This window comes from Aedes aegypti, chromosome 2 (genome assembly GCF_002204515.2).
Source record: "Aedes aegypti strain LVP_AGWG chromosome 2, AaegL5.0 Primary Assembly, whole genome shotgun sequence".
NCBI classification, from domain to species: Eukaryota; Metazoa; Arthropoda; class Insecta; order Diptera; family Culicidae; genus Aedes; species Aedes aegypti.
In genome coordinates this window covers 5,300,866-5,313,141 of record NC_035108.1, presented here as the reverse complement: position 1 = coordinate 5,313,141, position 12,276 = coordinate 5,300,866, and the positions used below count along the sequence as shown (strand labels likewise).

Genomic DNA, 12,276 nt, shown 5'->3' with positions numbered 1-12,276 from the left:
ACAGTCAGTCAAGTCATCGTGCAAAAGTTTGGGTTCACCCCTCAGTATGGTGTATCGTGCAAAAGTTTGGGTTCACCTGAACTTACTTAAATCTGTGAAATCTCAAACCAATCATGTACGCACTTAAAAAAGCTTTAAACTATTAAAATCGGTTGAAAAATGGCAGAGATATTGACAAAAATGATGTGCGTATGGCTCAGATGAACCCAAACTTTTGCACGATTTGCATCATACTGAGGGGTGAATCCAAACTTTTGCACGATGACTTGACTGACTGTTTCATTGATTTTGAATACTTTCCAGATTTTTCCACCAAAATTTTGTGGTGTCTCATCAAAGAATATAAGATGACGATTCTAATGACACTTTGATTTAAAATTTTGGTCGACCCAATCCTGAGAAAATTAGATATGATTTTTCAGTGTGTTTTTTGAAAAATGTTACGACTTTAAGTATAAATTTAGTATACAAAATTAAAAAAATGTTTTTGGAAAAATACATACGAAGTAAGAATAACTCTTTGCCTTTCGAATGCAGCTGAAAGAGTTTGAATTGGACTTGTAATCACAGAGATATGGACAGAACACTTTTGTCTGTTTTTGAGGGGGTGAACCCAAACTTTTGCACGGGAGTGTATATAATAAATTAGCTTACGATGCTCAATGTACACCAATTGAGAATTCAAAATTTGAAAGTCGATGACGGCGCCGTCCTCATCCTTACGGTCATCGGGGAAGGTAAAGAATGATAGTGAGACAGCTACTAGAGACCGAGTATACCTCTGCATCTCGACAGTTGTCATGGAAAGGATATTGAGTTAGTGGGATAAGATAAGGATCTAGGAGTCACCAAAAGTCGATGATACGATCCATGATGTATTCACGCCTAACCGGATTCGTGTTATAATTAGACAACCACATTGTTCGCTTCACATATGCTCGTAGCCAAGCCCCGCAAAGGCAAGGGACGCGATCAAAGGCTCAAACACCACTCAACTACTACTCCTAACTACATCTCGTGAAATTTATATTGTAGAAGCCCAAAAAGATTGAAAAAAGTACGTTGTGAGTGCAAGTCCACAGACAATTTATTAAATTTGTATAACTTATCCATCATGAGAAAATCAAAACTTTTCCAGCACTTTTTACCTATATAACTTTAAGTTAGAAATACAATCCGCATCGATACATTTCAGCAAAAACTATTCGCAACGCAGTGCTGGGCATTATTTGTGAACTGAACTGGTTTCGTCTTCCGTGTTTTTGTGAGTGTGCAATTTGCCCCTAGCCCTCTGCAGCTTGTTGGTGCACGGATACGCGCTTTCGCCGCATATTTATACATATGATGATCATCGTGGTTTTGCACGCACGCATATCAAGTGTGTAAAACTGCCACGCGGCAAACCCCCACAAATTCATAATCCTTGCTCGGGGGCTGAATTTGGCCACTGCAGCGCAAACGACAACCGATTAAGTCAAACGAATAGGAAAGGTTTGGGTAGCTTTGTGAGGCGGGGAAATGGTAATATTTACAAACACGTCATTTGTTTCGCCATATACTGTGGAGTAGAGGTTTTCAAACTTTTTGGTTTATTGAGCGCTTTTTTATTTAAGATATAAATTAACGTGAATCTTACGTGAATATAGTACTCAAATAAATGGTAATCAGTTATATATGATAAAATTTCTGACAAACATTTTGTTATTAAATTATTATGCTAGTACCAATTATGAATACAGTAAATATATATCTGATTCGCTGTTCAATTAGATTTGAGGGGGTTAGAAAAAAAGTGTTAAAAGCTTATATATGAACAAAAATCGAGCCTACTTAGCCTATTTCTAAGGTCGGTGGCTACCAAGCAAAGCTATGCTGAAGATGACTGGGCTCGATCCCCAGTCGGTCCAGGATCTTTTCGTTATAGAAAATTTCTTGACTTCCCTTGGGTATAGAGTATCATCGTACCTGCCACACGATATTCACATGCCAAAACGGCAACATTGACAAAGAAAGCTCTCAGTTAAAAACTGTGAAAGTGTTCATTAGAACACATAGCTGAGAAGCAAAACTAACTTGTGCTCACTGGTGTTTCTAAGCTGTTATTAGAGTATTGCAATATTCGGTGAAGCGATTTCATACTTTTGTAAGAATTTTAGGTACATCGCCAGATATTTTACACAGTGCAAGGAAGCACTTGCCAATGCTTCGCAGAGTACGATCTGAAAACCACTGCTGTAGCGGTGAGGTACCTAGTGCACTGCAAAATGACCAGGGAAAAAAACAGTGAAGTGCACGCCTGTCGCCAAACTATTAAAAGCCACTCGATCGTTATCAGCTGGTAGCATGACCGGTGCACACCTTACTCTCGTGGTGTTCGGTTGAGTGTGAATCATATCAGAATGATTTCAGATGGTTGCTTTATTTGTATTTGTTGCAATTCTGTTGCTAGGCGTGGACTTTGCGAAACAATGATTTACTATGTTTAATTTACTTTTAGGGTCATTTTAATTTACTTTTAGGGTCATTTTACGTTGCAATTGAATGTTGCCTTTTTCAAGCTAATGATTCTTAAATCTGTTTTGAAAATATAAAAACCTTATGAAAAAAAATCTGAAAGAAAAAAAGAAAAAATGTTCGAAATAAATTGCGGAGGTAATTTTGAAGGAATTTCAATTTGAAAAATGGATTCAAACTGCAGAGACTATTCCACGTATTTGTAGGGAGCTGCTTCTTATAGTCCTCGAGGAAGGGGTTCATGAATTCTTCTAGTGATTCCTCCAGAAACTCCTCCATCAATACTTAAAGTGATTTTTCAAGGGCTGATTAAAGGAATTTCTCCAAAATTTTCTCCAGGAAGTCCATGACTGCTTCAACGGTACAACCTCCATTTATTTCCATATCGATTATCCTGTAAATTGTCCTCGATTTCTCCATTTGTTATTCTAGAAAGTTTCCAATGATTCCAACAGGATTTTTTCTAAGAATATTCTGAATGGTTTATTGAAAAAAAAAAAAAAAACCTTTGGCGTTTTTCCAAAAAACCCTACGAGAATTACAGACCCAATTTTTCAGCTACTCTTCCAGTTATTTTCAAATATCTCTCTCCTCAACTTTTTTTCATTTATTATTTCAAGACTTCTGTGAATTTGGAGACATCACTTCAATAATGCCTGTAAAATTTCTTAGAAGACTTCCTGGGCAAATAACTCAAAGAATTTCTGCACTAACTATTGAAGATATCTAAGGAGGAAATGCCGGAGTTGTTCCTGAAGATATCATCTAATACTCTCAATTTTCGTTGCTTGTATCTAACTTCAAACTAAAACAACATATCCAATAAAAATCTATCATTTATTCTTTTTCAGCGTCGACAATCATCCGAACAAAATCAACAGACTCGCTCAAAATCTCGTATCGCATACATTCATCAATTACCCTACAAGCGCTCATCGTATGCAGCGAAATCCATCAACCGACGCAAGTCCGAATCGCAATTTAAATAGAAATTTATTAATTTACTGTAAACTATGCTTCATGGGCAGCGCTAACCGCTCATCTCATTGCAGTTATTTTTAATTTAGAAACACTCACTCATTCGTCTTTTAAACACTGCGGTTCCTCCGCTTCGATACACCTTCACCATGCACCATTCTCTCACTCTCTAACCGTTAAGTTAGCGCGCGGCGCGCACTTGGATGGGAAAAATTGCGCGCAAACGGTCGGCGGTTTGAGGCGTTCTCTCTCTCTCTCGGTCGTTTCCCACCATCAATCCAAGTAGCCAACGGATTCGACCGACCGCAGCCAGCAGCCGTCTTTCGCCCTAATCTACACCTATTCTCTTTCTATATTCACACCGCGCCACTTGAGCTGTGTAATAGTGCGGTGCGGCTATTGCCTTCCTCCGCGACGTGCTTCGTGCGCACATCCAAATAAATCATTGTTTTATGCTTTCAAGACCTGAAAAGTAAGCGCCACGATTTAGTCACGTCGTCATCTTCCCCGATAGAATAAGAAAGACGAGTACAGGGACCTCGGGAGAATTTACTCGTAGCAAAAAAAAGAATACTGTTTCCGCCCGGGTTCGAACCGGGGACCTTCTGCGTGTGAAGCAGACGTGATAACCGCTACACTACGGAAACTGACATATCTCGAGGGTACTGAGAGCTGACAACACTGCTATGAATCAGTTCAATTTGGCATCACCTAACAAACAGTTAATTTCAATCAAGTGGAATAAATAGGATTGTCCATTATCGCAATTATCGCCGACTATCGTTATCGTTGAGATTTACTCAAAAGTTTTCGTCACAACGCACATTGGTCCGCATAATCTATGTAGCAAGAAACACGTGTTTTCTCCATTCTCGTTGATTTTAGACGTATGATGTCTCCAATCCAGCGAAGTTGTTCGTAATTCGGTTTTACCTCTCCTTAAAGGAAAGTTGCATAGGGGGATCCTTATTTAGAATTTATTTTGAATCAAACTTTTTTGTTCCAAGAAATTTGTGGTTGCATTCTTAAGCAATTTTTGTTTAATATTATAATGCCGGAGGAACTTTTTAACAACTCATTTGAGCTTATTAAAGCTAGGACATAGTTTACTTTTTTCTTTTGTCACCTTTCATAAGAACGTGATGGAGAGGGGCATAATTAAACATAAAATGGAAATTTAGTTGCACATTAAAATTTTTTGGGCTGGACCTGCGAGGAAAAACTCCGCTTTTAGTATTATCCTCAGCCGTTTATTGGAGGAATTTATATGTAAGCTTTTCTAGAGTTGATGGGTCCGCTCGGGAACGTGAAGTACGACGGAATATTGGAGTCAGCCAGTCAGCTTACTCACTAATAAAGTGATCCTTCCCCAAGAAGGTCTCAAGCCAGGCAACGCAATCTCCGCTGGATGGTCTCGTTTCGGAGTGGCGCATAAGCCATCCAATTTCAAACGTAAGCTCGACAAGCTGGCTCGTTATATACACAGGTACCGGATTCCCACAAATGTTCATGTATTACTCAAAAAAAAATATTACTTCTTTTAGCGTTTCTCTTTAGATTTGTTCTGTGAATCATTTCAGAACATTATAACGCGCAGAATTACGTCAGAAGTTCGACAAAAAACTACTTTAGGAATTCCTGGGAAGAATTACTCCAAAAAATATTCAGAGAATTATCTTCAAGATTCATCCAGAAATTTAGTTTATTTGTTTTAGAAACGATTAGAGGACGTCCTGCAGGAAATTGTTAAGGGACCTTCTTAGGGAATTACGCCAGGTATTTCCATGTGAGTACATTCCAGAATTTCTCAAAAAATCGTTCAGATCTCTGGAATTCGCCTGAGAATATCTTCAGATGTAAATTCCATAGTAAATCACAAAATATTTCGGAGGAACTACAAAACCTGAACACAATGTAACTATACAGAAAACGTCTATCAATCAAACGTTTGTGAATCTGTATCTTACTATATATCAGTAGCTTTACCTTTGAAATTTATGTTTAATATATGTTTACATTTGGGATTCAACTTTTTTGTTTGAGGAAAATAGGGTTTGCGACACTTTTGATCTGACTCTTCATTTGATGATAATAAATCTTCGAGCTGTTTAGTAGAATACCTATAAGTAGATGAAAAACCCGAATTTAGTACTATACCATTTAATTCCACTAGAGTTTGTATCCTTTGACAGATACGCGTATTTCCACCTCAACTGTAAGGCCGTCTTCAGTGTCGTGTACTAGACTCGACGAGTACACGACACTGAAGACGGCCTTACAGTTGAGGTAGAACTACGCGTATCTGTCAAAGGATACAAACTCTAGTGGAATTAAATGGTATAGTACTAAATTCGGTTTTTTCATCTACTTATAGGTATTCTACTAAACAGCTCGAAGATTTATTATCATCAAATGAAGAGTCAGATCAAAAGTGTCGCAAACCCTATTTTCCTCAAACAAAAAAGTTGAATCCCAAATGTAAACATATATTAAACATAAATTTCAAAGGTAAAGCTACTGATATATAGTAAGATACAGATTCACAAACGTTTGATTGATAGACGTTTTCTGTATAGTTAATCATTGTGTTCAGGTTTTGTCCAGCTGCTAAAATATAACTTGTATGTATGTGAACTTAACTAAAATTAGTCATCTCCAAATTCGAAATGCAAAAATAAAACACCATGTTTTGTTCCCATCTTATCTGAAAACGCAACAAATTGGGGTGAAACATTTCGCACACTTCACAAACGTTCAACAAGCGATTACTCACTCGGAAGATTTGGACAGAGAAGAGATAGGTACCTCAGAGAAGCGGCGGTGGATGGCTGAGCGATTGCTTGTCTTGTTTAATTTTATGCTGCATAAATATAGAATATTTCAATCTTTCACCTCAGCCAGCCAGCCAGCCAGCCAGCTAGTCAGCGAGTCAACCGAAGCGATCAAGTCCGTGTAGTATAGAGATAGCTCCGCATATTTAGGTATGCGCCGCTTCTTACTCATATATGCGTATATTCAAATGCGAACAACAACCTAGGAGTCACCAGCTTCTGGCCCATAACAGCAAAATCGTCTCATATGGATTTTTAAGCACACGGCTTATTTCATTGCAAAACATTTGTTTTCCAGTGTACACTTCGCCTACGAAAGTTAACACACTTAGTTTAAGAAAGTTGTGGAAAAATAAAAAGTTTCATATCAAAAAACTTATGTCAGTCTCTAAGCAAAGTGTACCAGTTATGGCCATAATGGTTCCCTATGTGGGCAAATGCAAAATTTTGATAACTTTCATTTTTTTTTTTTGAATGTTCTAACGTCAAAATGTATCCTATGTCTTATTGCTAAAACACACAAAACGTATCAAAATATGAAGATGTTCAAGTTATAATGTATGGCGAAATAGAAAACCACTAAGGTCAAAACTGGTACACCTATCCTGTATCCTATCATAAAACCATGAATTTATTGAAAAACGTGAATTATGTTTAAATTTTGATGTTTCGCCAATTAATTAGCTATAGAGTGTCCATCCCGGGACGTCTCGGGACAAAAAATCCCGGGATTTGACAAATTTCGGGATTTCCCGTTTCCCGGGATTTTATTTCTGACATCCCGGGATTCCCGAAACGTACGTAGAATTTGACGAAAACCACTAAATTTCAATGAAAAACAATGACATTTTTCCTCACTATAAACCTTATTTCATAAAGTAGAAAAGCATAACGAAAAAGAGAATAAACGAATCATTATTTTTATGAAAAGAAACAAATATTTTTATTTGTCTAGTTGTAAAGTTTTAATGCTTTTCTTTTCAACATTAGCCGATTTTATAAGCCTATGCTGAGATAACAAATTTGAAAGTACACCTAAACTGCGGCAAATCACAAGTCAGTACCATATGTAAAAAGTAGGCATTGAGAAAATTGACTGAGAAGTTTTCAATGGACCTATGCACGGGATCATTATTTGACGTGAATTCGGAACCGCTCAAACGTCAAATTAGTGAACTCGTGCATCGGTCCATCTCGTTTTCCATACAAATATTCAAAACATTCCAGGAGATTGGAACATGTTTCGATCTCAATGAAATTTTCTTAATTTGCTTTTCACTCCATTACCTTTCCAAGAAAAATTTAAAGATGACCAAATAATGATTAATTTTTGTGTTACACGATGCAAAAATCTGCAGTGGACTGACATGCGTTTACTTTTCATTATGGGACAATTCGACTTTGTTTTTTTTTTCCTAATTTTACTGAACAAAAAGTGATTTCCCATTAGTGCAGCTGAAAGATCATTAGAAGATATAATGAAAACTGATATCAACTCAATTTTGACCAAAATGCAGAAGGGACTGACTTGCGATTCACGGCAGTAAACTTCAGTCAATAATTTTTAATAATTAACTTTTAGCATGATCTACAATACTTTCAATGATCTGTAATTTCTTTTGTTCTAAAGTTTTTATAACTTTTCAAATGTATGAAGCAAATTGCTTTAAAATTGTAACTTAATTTTCATTCATAAGTGTTATAGAAAATTTGAAAAAATCCATAGCAAACCCGTAAACCCGTTTTGATTTTTGTTACTTCATCAGAATAAGAAAGTCTTATCTGAAATGTGATTTGCTATAATTAACATATTATTTGAAAAAAAAAATACATTATCTGTTTATTTCATTGAAAAAAAAATTGTATTGTTAAATTTGTACTTCCATTTCAACCAAAATGCTAGTTTTATTGAAAATTTGATAAATCCCGGGATCCCGGGATTTCCCGGAACAAGCATAGATTTTTGTCCCGAATCCCGGGACGAGCAAAATGGCCGGGAAATGGACACTCTAATTAGCTAGAATGTGTTAATTGTGTGGGATTGCTGAAAATTTCAATTAATATTAAGTGTTCAGAAATGTAGCTTAAAATTACGAACATTTCTCGCTTTTAGTATCATTAGGGTTTATATGCAGCAATTAATTGCTCTTCATACATTTTCTTTTAAGCCAACTACTTGGACAGGAAATTGTTTTATACTGATATTAATGATTGAGTAGAAAATATTGATCGTCATACTACTTTGAATGTCATCAAATGTTTTGAAAATCGATTGAATGGGACAGTTATGCTTTTATGGACAGAGCAGTCCACCAGAATCATTTCAGTCTGGGAGTGCGCAAACTGAGTTCTCCAAGTGCGCCAATGGAGACGGATAGAAGAGGTGTTGAAAGCCGCGGGCTGCGGGAACAAAGATGCGGTGGCAACCTCTTTTGTTCGAATTGCTCGGAATATATAGATTAACGTTTATAAATAAATTAAGTGAAGTCTGACTGGCTCTGGATGGATAGACGGGAGGCAGGGAGCGTACTAGGGAGATATTAAAAAGGGAGTAGAATCAAGTTTAGGTGAGACTTCTTTATTAAGAAATGCATCCATTCTGCATATGTACTCTTCGGGAAGTACATGAGGTTGAGTAGCGTATGATTGATAGAGAACCTTGTTTGAAGAGGAAAACCTTGTCGATTTCTCTGTTTACACTGGTTTAATAAATCAATATCTATCTGCCTTATAGAAATTGTAGTGTTACATTGCTTTTGATGCTTAGTTGATCACTGTTACTGCAGGAAGTGAAGTAGAAGTCAATATTGAGACACAATATAAATATGGGAAACCGTATGTGTGTTCAGATGAGAAACGATGGTTAGTTGGTGAGCTCGTTTTATACTATTGCAAAGTTATTCCTTTCTTGTCATTATGGTTCCTTCTTTTTTTTTAATTTTACCGAGGCTGCTGTCCAATTACTATGATTATTTGATGTTGCAATGTAAATTGATTCCTGATGTTGCTGATAAAGTTGATTTTGTTTCCTTAAATATGTCTGCTACTATAAATTAAACCAAATATTTCCAATCAAATTACAAACAATCATAACTCATTGGGCCACCTTCTTAAACCAAATATGTATAAGCTCGACTCACGACGCCCAATTATGTATGCAACATTCATCCGCTCACAATCATTATCTTCACGCCCCTCCGCAGACCGCAACACATTTCGATAATTGATTTATTACGAAAACGTCACTCTATTATGCTATTGTGTCATCCGTAGCCGCCCTCTATCTGCGTTACACATATCTTTTATCATCATTGGCCATCATCGTCGCCGTCGTACCTAATCAACGAGCATAATACTAAACTAAACCCGTCCCAATATAGGCATTGGACAGACAGGCAGGCGTATACACTACTGTTTACTGATTACCACCACAACCACGTAAATTTATCTACTAAGCCATACGTAAACACGTGCACAACCCCATCCATCCATCTATCGAATCAAATCACTCATTCGCACGCGGTCGCCGCTGGTCGAAGCAATCCGATTCCCGGATCGCTTAAAAGCTCGCTGGTGTTGCCAAGCGATAGCTCCAATCCGTCCAGCGCCTGCTACGAACCTCCCGTGCAGAAGAACATGACAAAGGAATATAATGTGATTAAACTTAAACACCAGCATTCTATAGTATGCTCTTCATAGGGTGGTAATACAGTCAACTCTCCCTTACTCGATATTTGGTATATCGATATCGATTTAAAGAGCCATAGTAAATGTTGGGTTCCTATGTCTCAACGGTTTTTTGGATCGCATTTGGACTTGTTTTGTACTCTCGATACCTCCCTTGTTCGATGATTCTACCAAAAACTAATACCATAGATTTCTTATAATAACACCTACACAATAACAAACTGAAGTATTTTAAAACTGAATATATAACAATATGTTGTTGTAGTACCTACTCAATAAGTTATTAAAAGGGCAGAATCCGTCATTAATAACAAAATTTTCAAAAGCAGTTTATTCGTTCAAAACCAAAAAAAATTTACAGGAAAATGTGTTCACTATATTCTATTCTCCAACCGAAACATAAGGAACACATTTTCATCGAATAATTTTTAGTTTTGAACAGGAAACTGCTTTTGAAGTTTCGATAAAGAAGATGATTACTATGACGAAGCGTTGAACGTATAGTAGGTATAACAAATTGATAGCAAATGTTGTTATTGAATATCGAACCAAGCTCGGCATATTTCTAACAAAGCTTTACCTTGGATCAGTAATTCCCAGCTTTTCAAACCTGCGCCCCTCTTCGGTGTTCTATAAACCTGCTGAGGACCTCCAAAAATTGATTTTTTCGAAATAAATGTATATGAAAGATTTCCAAACTTTCATAATGAATCGGATGATAGCCCACTCAAAAGTCACAGATAATGCAAGAATTATACCGAGATCACCTGGATCCACTAAATCCACTTAGAATTTGCCAGGAGTCTACCATACATATGTCTAAGTGTTTGATAAGGAACAAAAGTTGCTAAAATCTAATAAAAAATCTTATAGTTGAAAAGTCAAAAATTATTCAATCATACTTCAAGGAATACAAAACAGATTTCCTCGAGAACCATCTCGAAAGATTTGCATTAGATATGAAAAATCTCCAAGGATTCCAAAAGACCCACGACGTTCTTCTCGCCAAGCAATTCTTCAAAGATATGTTTGGTATCTACCAACCACTGAACTCTGAACCTTCGAAGGCTGTTATGAATATTTTATTATAATTGGATTTTAAGGTATACGAACTTTGGAATACTCTTAATTTCACGACAGATATTACTTGAAAATCTAAATAAAAATCGTGGTGGTGTATTCTGGAAAATTTGGCTAAGAATTTAAGTAAAACTAGTGATGAATTTTGAATTTCTTCAATCCTGTTAGTTGATCTTCAAGCAGCATTTAAGAATGTTTTCGTGGATCTTGAGAGGAAGCTGCCGAGATCACTTCAAGAATTTCCTATGGATACCTCAAGGCAGTGCTTGTTATCTCAAACTCAAAATTAAATCCATGAGCTTTTCTACAAAAGAAAAACCATTTGATTTTTTTCTCATGAATCTTATACTCTAAACCTCCAGGCAAAATCACTCAACTATGCTCAAAAGGCAAAAAATCAATCTCAAACATGATATATGAGAATTTAATGGTTACTTTTCTAACACTGCGTTCAAACAAATGATATTTAATTTCAAAGGCTGTGCTGGAAAAAAAATCATCCAAAGTCGGAGAAGAAAAATTTGGCATATAATTTTTTTGTTAACTGAATAATATCGTTATTTCTTATTAGGGGAATCAAAGGCATAATGCACACATTGAAATCATAAAATTACAATACTTTTCAGTTATGCATATTTTAAGAGAAAAAGAGGATGTCCATTTCGTCCTGTGTTACACTTGAGGCATCACGCTTGGTTTGTAACTATTACTTTTTCGAAACAGTTTCCGAATTTCAAGAAGGGGAAGGGGTGGTAAAATGAACACCTTAAGGAAATCATCTTGTTTCTGATAGAAGAACGAGGAATTTGTATGGTTCTATCGCACAACATCAAAAATAGGGATGTAATCTATAGCAGCGACATGGATTCAGACTAAAATAACTTAATTTTCACATATTTTCATCGCTATCAAGAAGCGATGCAAATAATCATTTTACCTGCACTATGTAGGTAAAATGAACAGCGATTGCTGGTAAAATGAACACCACACAAAAAACGTGAGCAAAACAAATATTTCTGAAAATTTTCATTGCCGCAGCGAAAATACATCCATTAATGATTGTAACCCATTCAAAAAGAAATCTAAAGGTATTAAATTTGACATCATATCATAACGATATTCACCTCACTGAAAAACCTCAAGTCTTCCGAGCAAAAAGTTATGTCAGTTCTAATTTTCAAACGTG

General features: G+C 36.3%; 1 non-coding gene across 1 annotated transcript; it reads right to left on the bottom strand.

Annotated features, from left to right (window-relative positions):
* Positions 1–4,066: 4,066 nt before the first annotated feature.
* Positions 4,067–4,139, bottom strand: Trnav-cac. Its single transcript has one exon. It is a non-coding gene; the product is annotated as a tRNA-Val (tRNA).
* Between the last annotated feature and the right edge of the window lie 8,137 nt (positions 4,140–12,276).